An 8225-nucleotide genomic window follows, 5' to 3' on the forward strand; every position below is an offset into this window, starting at 1 on the left:
TAATTTCCAATGGAAATATTTACAAAACACTAATAACATGATAAGTAATTAAAACATCATTCGTTCGAGAAACGTGCAAACATAAGGTGCTGAAATTAATGACAGAGACATGTAAATATCCTTTTCTTAATATAACAGGAGCAACATTTACGCAAATTGAAACTCTCTGGTAAATAAACAATTATTTTATAATTTGTTATGGAAGTCTGATTATTAGATGGAGTAAATGATCCTGATGATAAACAAATTATTTTATTTACTATATACTGAACTAGGTACCCTGGTTATTTTTAGATACAGTTTCTACGAGTACAATTAACTTTTTAATTAAATCATATTGTCAGTCATTCACAAACTTCTGTGAAATGTTTAATAAAAATTAAATTAGATGAATTATTGTATAAATTTTATTTCGTATCCGCCCAGATTAGAAAGTTAAAACATTTATTATATGAATTCGATTAAATAGATACACATTTTTATATCAACATATGTAATATTTCTTAAAATTAAATTAATAGAAGTAAAAATTAGAGTTAGAAAAACTGAAATCTAAACAAAATAATATGAATTTTAACATTCACATATAAACATACTATAAATATATTTTATATTAGTTTTATCATTACTGTTGTAGTTATTAAACTAAACTATCGAAGTTTAGTGTATTAATTAATGTACAAATATTTTGGACCAGTTTGTTGCAGAAATAATTGAGCCAAAACAATATTGGTATTATAAATATAATGACAGTCCTATAAATTGAAACTAGTTAGAACCAGAGTGTGGACTACTATTAACTAAGCGGTGGTTTATCTATATCTCACTGACCTCATATGAACATATTATTAAAAATTGTAAATATATGCTATAAACAAATAATCTCACTTGGTTAGGACTTCATAAATTATCATAATTATAATAAGTCTATTGTTTTAACGTTTTCTTTAATAGGAACTGCAGAAGTTTCCATATATTTTGTTAAACAATTATTTTTATTTACACTTAACATAATTTATGATTGAATCAAAGCATTTAATTTGGGAGAAATCGATGTAATTTGTGCACATTATGAAGTAGGTACATAGTAATTTTTTCATTTCTTTACATTACATTATTTTGGACATTAAAGTATTCATATTAAATATTAAATGAATATCAAATGACTAGTTAAAACTCAATGAGAGACCTTGATAAAAATTAATTTATAGAATACATATTAATTTTTAGTGTAACATATATTGGGTCAGATTCGATAGAATCGTTGGGAATTCAAATTTCATTGAAATGAAATAAACGTTTTTACCAATTATGTTCATTTTTTCAGAATTTACTGAAATAATTCCCCTCTGTTATTCGTTCCAATACGTACTTAAAATATTATTCAAAAACACAACTCTGACTCTATTTAATTTAGAGAATTATTTTCTACTATTGTTAAATTATAACGTGAAGCAATTATTTTAGAAAATTATTTTACTAAAGTATTTTAAATAAATTCAATTTTATTATAAAATAATAATTAAAATAGAATTTTGAGAGCTATTGATTCAAACCACTAATGATTCTTTTCATTTTGTGAATTATAATTTACATAATATATGAAAGTAGGATATGTTGTTTATTTGTCTTTTAGAATGACTTAATAAATCACAGATAAAGTATTCATTTTATAGTGAAAGATTTATCGAAATGAGAAGCACACAAACATATAAATTATATTTCTTTAAAACCACAGCAAACTAGCCGTATAGTAACTTAAATAAATAACGACGACGTTAACTTATGATCAACATAAAACAAAGTTAAAAGTAAAGGTCTTTAAAACTTTTAGTTATATAGTGTTCCCGATTTAAGTTGATTCAATTCGCAAAGTGTGTTAAATTTTAACGAACCAAAATCATTAATAGTACACGTCTTTTATTGCTTATTAAAATATTATTAAATAAAAAATGGCGTATGTGTGATGAAAATATCTATTTAAGAGTGATATGTTTTTAAATATTTCGGTTAATTAAAATAGAAATTTTCTTCAAAAGCGTCTTAATTCGCTTCGTCGCTTATTAATCAGTAACAAGAATTTCGGATTCAAAATTTCAAATAATAAAAACTGACGTTTTTTTTTTTCAACTAAAAAATTTATTCAAATTACATTATTTTATTATTTACGATTATTTAAAATTAATATTCCGAAATAAAATAAAAAAAATCACTATTAAAAAATACCTCAATATTTAACGTAATCAAATAAAACAGTTTTTTCTTTAACAATATCAATTTGCAAAAATATGAAATAAAATTCATGTATTGAATCTTAAAATGAGTTTTATTCTAAAATAGTAGTTGTTTTAGTTCTGAGATTATTTTTTAGGTTTATGTTATTTGGCATTGAAAAGCATTTTATTTTTGTTTACATAAATTAGTTTAACCAAAAAATTATCAGATTATTCTTAAATCAACAATTAAATTGTTTCATATTGTAAATAAAATCACTTCCTTTGTAGATGATGAACTCAACCATATAATTAATATATCAATTTTTATGCCAAAAAATATTATTTATTATTATTTACACTTGCGAAGCAGTAGTTATTGAATTTGGGGACAGTTGTTCAGCTTTCTCCATGCACACTTGAAACAAGTTAGTAACAATCACCATTAATATTAATTGCATTAATAACAATTTATTTGTTTGTAGAGCTTTGTTATGGTAATGTCCATATTGCACTGTGCAAAAAAAATTGACAATTATCAAGATGTATTCACGACAATTATGAATTTAACAATTCATTACAAACTCTGAGAAAATATTAACCATCGGTTACCTTACAGATCTAACAGTTGCTGTAATATACATTCCAAACCCATTCAATTTCGAATATAAGGAAAAAATCCGTTTTTACATGATCGTAACCGACAAAATGAATTTGACCAATTTTAATTAATTTTGGTTTATATTATCGCCGCTATACTTCATTTAGTAGAACATCATATTTCAGCGTATGCCACCTTCATTATATATTTTACTATAACGATTCAAATACAATTAATGTTATTAGTAGACAACATATCTAGAGTTGGAGAAAGAGGGCAATATTCAAATCAAATTATGATGAGCAGTATTAATTGCCGGTTTATTATATTTGCCGAATTTCCAATCATCATAACCTAATTATTAAGTTAGTGTATCAATCAAAATGTAATTTATAATGCTCAATGGTCTAATAATTTTAGGCATATAAAAGAATATACTGTAACCGAGAAATATTTAAGATTTCTTCATCTTATCTGTGTTATTTCGTTAACAACCACGTTGTTATTTACATTACTTTTGGTAAGCTAAAAAAATATAAATAAAAATTATCAATTAATTACATCCGCTTGGCAACATTACTTTTCCAATCCGAACCTTTTCTGTCGCCTTCTAGTAAGCCTTGTGAAAAATAAGACTAATAGATTTCGTAGGGATATTTTATAATTTTTACTAATTTAATTTTTATTTAGAATATCATCAGAGAAACATTGTTCAAAACAAATTTGAATTTGTGGAATACGAAGAACAGAAAGGCTTTGTTAGTATTTGCAACAATCACAGATGAAAAATTATATTTGCAAGCTGGACACTTTATAATCAATAACTGATTCCTCAGGAATTTATAGAAAACTAAAAGAGACATGAGATATTTTTATAAAATAATTTATAATTTTGCATTCGTAAATTTTTAATATTTTGTATCATTTTCCTATTTTTATTTATTTTATTACCACCAATTAAAATGCTGAAAAGTTCATTCTTGGTATCCACGTTAATAAATGAGTTTCCTATAAAAAATAATTAATGATAAACCAAAATATTAAACGGGTCACAAAAATAAGTAACATGAAATAGAAAAAGAGAAATAGTTGTTAATACTTTGTGATACCGTTAATTTCTTCTGATATTCTTTGCAAATTTTTTTATGTATGATATTTAAAAAAATATACACATCCTAAAATCAAATGAAGTTAGAAAATAATTCAACGAAAAGTAATAGGTCCAGAATATTATATGGAATTCAAAACTGCAATAAAAATTAACAGGGTTCCATTTAAAAAGAAAAACAAATTTCAGGACACTGGAAATATCCTAGATCACGTTACAGCTGCAGAAATTTCAGATTTATATCTCTTTTAGTTCTCTGTAAACGTTTTAGACTATAATCAACATGTCGTTTTTTAACTGAAAACTAAAAACATAAAAAGAAAAATCCATCAAATAAAAAATTTCATCACATACAAACAATATTTTCAATTAATTTTCATATAATTTGATTCCAGTACATACGATATCGTCCTAAGATTATCCACTTTTGAAATAAATATATTTCTATTTCCAAAAATAGGTTTATAACGTGTTCTGTTAATATTCATGAAAAAATAACTCAACCCCATTTTATTCTCGACACCGTAAAACGTGTTCAGTTCGGTTCATTTTATCTTGTTTTTCCGAAAATCTTTAACTTTTCATCTCCTTTCGGTTGATTACATGTCGCCGCATTTGGATTTCGTTCAATCTAATTCGGTATAAAGCCGCTTTGACTGCATTCTTTATCGTATCCAAGCATCGCCATCAAAATGTCATCTTACGTATTTATTCTTGAAATTTTATTATTTGCATGCAGAGTTCAAGCCGCAAAAGGCAAATACGATTTCCAATGGGTCCCTCTTTATAAAAGAATAACAAGGCATAAATAAAATGCAGCTTTTACGTTTTCATTCCTGAGAAGGATCAAACGTAATCTAATTTAGGGTTGGCTGAAGTAAAATTGGTGATTGAAAAGTATTTCAATATATTTTGACCACAATTTTAATGTGGCATACTTGGAATATTTTAGTATTATTTAATTTAGTAATTTGTGTTGAATACTTCACTAACTTAAAGTATAAAATTTTAAATACATAAATTTGAGTTTTATGTATTTATATAACTACCCTCCCTTTAGACTATATAATGCATCATTTAAAACTAATATATTCAGTCACTCTAAAATTAAATCGATTTTTCCAACATGTCGTTTAAACTTATTATTAATCTAGAAATATATGGTATTAAAATGAAATATATCATTTTTAAAACATAACTGTTGACATTTGATTTGCTCACACATTATTTTATTGTTTTATTTTTTTAAATATTTAATTGAGTTTATTTAAACCCCCAATTCAGAATAAAGTTGTGCAGTTTCATTTGCATGCTTTATAAATCAAATTTTGATTAAAATTATCGATAATATTGGCAAGTTCTAAGTACTCCAGTAAGTGTGTTTTTAAGTGTACCTCATATTTTTTCTTATCGTTGTTTTAAATTGCCGAGAAAGAAAATAAATGGCTTTAAAAAAAACTGTCTGCTACATTTTTTGCCAATTTACGTTCAACTGTCCTTAAAATACCTCTTAACTATATTTTCATGTTTTTACTTTTAGGATTCATTCATATTCGTTAGTGTAACATAATTAGGTTGATTAAGTAAATGTAAGAATATTTCAAATAAATAATGAAAGAGAAAACTGTGGTGACATTCTTCATAAATTTGGTTCAATATGTGTTAGTGTAGCACATTTTCTCGGTAAATTACAATGTGCATCCTCGTAAAAGAGGACAATGATATTAAATCGAAGTTAGAAACATGTTTTAAGCGTCCCAATTTTATAGTGTTCGAGATCGAGACCGATTCCTTGTCTGATCTGTGTTTATTGGGAGGATCCTTCTGAACAGATATCGGCAGGATTAGTGGTGGGTTGCCCGGCGTCGATCCACCGGAAATCGGGGTGTCCTCAATTTATGGCACCCGATTTCGACAACCACACATTTTCGTAATTCTTGTCTGAATTTGACAGATTCCGAAATTGATGATATTTACATACGTCGATTAGATAAGAAAACTTTTTTCGTTTTTGAAACGTCCCAAAATAAAAGAAAATTTATTATTATAGATAAAAGTACATAAACGTGGACTGTAAGTCAAACATTTGGCTATTTCTAAATTAAGACAGAAATGTAATAATTAAATTTGCACGAAATAATTATGTAGGTGGTAGGTGAGATTGAAGCAAAGACATTCCATTTCTAATTGCATTCCTCATTCGATCTATCCCCTTAAGAAAAAGCAATAAATCAGCTTCCCCCTTTCAGGACGTCACCCCTTGGCGAGTACCAGCATGCACAATTACTTCTTTCCTCGTAAATATATTCCGTGGATTTCAAAAAGCATGGCCCTGTGTTATTGTGAACCAATTACTCGAGAAAGATTTATTGTACTTATGATGGGACGTAATGAAATTTTCGGTTTGAAAGTCACAATGAGGCAGTTCAAATCGGAAGATAAATATGTAGTGTACGTACAGTGGTGGCCAAAAAATAGCGGACGTAACTATTTATTGTTAATTGGAAAATGCACACTTCTAATTATATTCAATTAAAATATTTTATATCAAAATGATTAACTTACATTAAATATTTAAACAAAATTAAACAAAATACTTATTTGCTTGGAAAATAAGAAAGAATTTCATTTGCTGATTTTATTTGTTTTTTCATTAAATTCTTATTGTACAATACTATATGCACAAAATTGGAATAAAATCCTTTTATGTAATATTATGTTTAATTTTAAATTTTATACTATTTCTCTGGCCACAGAAAATATTCTACGGAATGAAACATATAAATTAATCGAATTTGTTTGTTATAAAACTGTTACTAATGTCATGGTATGCCCTGGATGAATTTAATGATACGAATGTATAAATAACTTAGACGTATTCCCACTACACTAACAAATGTACTTCTGTGAATATTGTAACAAGCATTAAACGTTAGGCACCATTAATTATTCAGTTTGAGGGAAGACAATAAATTTGAAGTAGCGAACCATAATACAAGTCAGTACCTTGCCGTAGATCATAGTCGATAGTAAAATAAAAGCACGTGCCTACGTGGAATAGCGGTGAACATGCACATCAAACTAGAAAACACAACAATTCGGCGTAATATCGCCGACTGGCACTGCCCCGTCAACATCTGCCAGGGAAAATGTTTCCTGGGCCCTTTGCATAAATTATTGCGGTATATTTTGTGCATGTGGTTTTGTATTTTGGTAGCCTTATCTGTAAGAATATAAAAATGATACATTGTCTATTTTTTAATCACCACTAAATTTTATATATTAAAATTCTCCACCGCATTTTCCTCTCGTTCCCTCTGTATAAGCTATCTCACAAACTGCCAGTGATTTGTGTATATGTATTGCCCCTATTGTGAGACCATTGCGGATCATTAGAAAAATTTCTTAGTTATCCTCAGAAGCAATAACCTATTTATGGGAGATATTTAAAAACTACGTTAATTTTAGAATTTGTTTACTTGATGTATTATTTATGTAGTCAAGAGCATATTATTATCATTTTAAATTCTAGTGTAAAAAATGATATCTACATAAATGTAAAATTAAAGGAATAAAAAACAGTGAAAGCAAAAAATAATGGTAGAATGTAATTAGGAATTTTATAGTTTGAAAGGGTAATTAAAAACTTATGTTAGCAATATTAAAGAAACATTGAAACATTTTTAATGACATGTCGTTTCCAATTATAAATGCTTGCACTTGACGCACTTGACCTCTTGAAACTTTTAATTATATTTAATTTATAGATGCAAGTACTCTTATGTACTATACATAACGCAGATCAAAAATCAATATTTTTTGTTTGTCTATTTTGTAATTTTTTATAGTCTTGTGAAAGGTTTCTTGAAATATTAAACATAGTTGACATCGAGATGTATTTCAAATTTATTTTGTTGTAGTCAGACAACTTAAATGATTTTTCACTGGTAATAAATTCCTTTTAAGTATTAAAGTACCTTGCAAACTTAGTAATTAAATAGTTGATTATTGACGCTATTAACGTTGTCCTCGGCAAACAAAATTGTTCTATAGGTTTGTCACGTTAATTAGTATATACTTTGTATTATTTTATTGATTTTTTACATTATATTTATTTCGATTTTGGAATAACTAAAATTCTAATAATTGTATCATATAAATTCAAGTACATTAGAAAAAATGTTATATAATTATATGCGGTTTTATATTATTTACAGAAGTCAATATCCATTTAACAAGCTTTTCTTTTCTCTTTCATTTGAACATTTACGCCAGTGTAATAGGTGGTTTTTATTTCAAGATT

This window comes from Aethina tumida, chromosome 3 (genome assembly GCF_024364675.1).
Source record: "Aethina tumida isolate Nest 87 chromosome 3, icAetTumi1.1, whole genome shotgun sequence".
Taxonomy (NCBI): Eukaryota; Metazoa; Arthropoda; class Insecta; order Coleoptera; family Nitidulidae; genus Aethina; species Aethina tumida.